Raw genomic sequence first — 1,744 nt, 5'->3', positions numbered from 1 at the left:
CCCTAATAATTGCTATCATTACCTTTAAGTCTACAGATTAGTTCCGGAGGTATCGAAGGGTTGGGGGGCCATATCTCCCGAACCAATGGTGTGATTTTCCTGAAAATTTTTAGAAACATTTCTCCCTAATATACAAACCTCGTTGTAAAATTTCAGAAACTTTCGACAAAAGTCACAGGAGTTATTGTCTTATAGTGTTGAAGTATTATTTATATCCGTTTCTTCTGTTTATTTACAGCAGATTAACTTGTACCCAGGGATCAAGGCCCTTAAAGGCCCTATATTTAGCTACATCTGTGAAGTAAGTGGGGTTAAGACATACTGTTATGATTTATATATATATATAAATCATAACTGTATGTCTTAACCTGCACTGTATATGTATATTATATATACAGTAGGTATATAGAACATAGAGGAACTTTATTTATTTTTTAAATACGTAATGATAAACGTAACAGTGTTTAAATAATACTTATTATGTGTGTGAATAGGTCTATGAGAACAAGGGAAAATGAAAGCACCGGCATAATGTAAAATTTTATAGTACTGGCTGTGTATAGAAGATTAATATAGAGATATCAGAGATATATGACGTTTAGAAACAAAGCTTTCATTTAGAAAAGTAGATCTAAGAGAGATGCAAGCTTATGTTTGCTGAAAGCACCTCTTTGAACTTCGAGCTGAAGGAACTAACTTGGCTCGAAAGTTCTTCAGAAATTCATATCTAAAGATATTACACTATCAATTCTAAATCTAAACCAACACAAAGCTATCGAATTGAGAATAATTTTCGTGGCTCGTTAATTATTAATTAAAAGAGAACAAATGAGTTGATTAATTCAAAAGACGGGACGATGCTTCTTTAGTTATTTTAATTGGTTTAGAAGATTAGAAAGCGATCCAAATCGAGGAAGAGGGGGGGTCCATACTCCAGTCATACGAAGCTGCAATCAATCAGATGGTCATTCAATTAAAACCCAGACTGTTTTCGATGTATTTATCGCAGGGAATGGCAAAAGTCTCAAGGTCGAACTCGACTTAACCTCGAAATTATTGGGAAATTCGAAGCCAGATCTAAATTTAAACACCACAAAAGAATTTAAAAAAAAAAAATTGGGGAACTTAAACTTTAGAGCAAAGAGTAAATGTAATTTTAAACTTTTGATTGGATGAACGTTAATGGATTCCTACATGGGTTCGGTTTCCCGTTCGTTCTTCCGCGGGTCGCTTTGTAAATTTGCGTCTAGAATTCGCTTTAAATTCATTAATTTAACGTTAAATTAATTAAATAATAATCAATAACGCTTATTTTACATATGAATAATTTTGTATAGGTTATTAAAGAGCATTTTACCAGATGTCTCCGTGGCGCAATCGGTTAGCGCGTTCGGCTGTTAACCGAAAGGTTGGTGGTTCGAGCCCACCCGGGGACGAATTAATTTTTTTTCTTTTTTAATTTTATTCTGTAGAAGTATTTTATAACAAACAAACTGTTCTTTAGAGTTCTAGGTTCGTTTCTTAAATTTTTTATACGTCGAAAGTAAAAACGCGGTGAATAATTCAACTTTCTTTATATTATTTATTTATTTAGCTTGAAATATATTAATAAAATAAAAATATTAAGAAATTTATATCCATTAACTTATTCTTTATATATATATATAAAGTCTGTTAAACAAACTTAAATATAACGCATGCGTATTCGTGTAGTGTTCAACAGATGAAATTTATATTATTTATT

The 1,744-nt window shown here is 31.6% G+C and overlaps 1 non-coding gene across 1 annotated transcript; it reads left to right on the top strand.

The window, feature by feature from the left end:
• Window positions 1-1,362: 1,362 nt before the first annotated feature.
• On the top strand, window positions 1,363-1,436 carry Trnan-guu. The gene has a single exon. It is a non-coding gene; the product is annotated as a tRNA-Asn (tRNA).
• The last annotated feature ends 308 nt before the right edge of the window (window positions 1,437-1,744 follow it).

Source organism: Centruroides sculpturatus, unplaced genomic scaffold (genome assembly GCF_000671375.1).
Source record: "Centruroides sculpturatus isolate CEXI.00-Female unplaced genomic scaffold, Cexi_2.0 scaffold73, whole genome shotgun sequence".
Taxonomy (NCBI): domain Eukaryota; kingdom Metazoa; phylum Arthropoda; class Arachnida; order Scorpiones; family Buthidae; genus Centruroides; species Centruroides sculpturatus.
The sequence above is the reverse complement of the archived record's forward strand: the minus strand, read 5'-3'. Positions and strand labels throughout refer to the sequence as shown.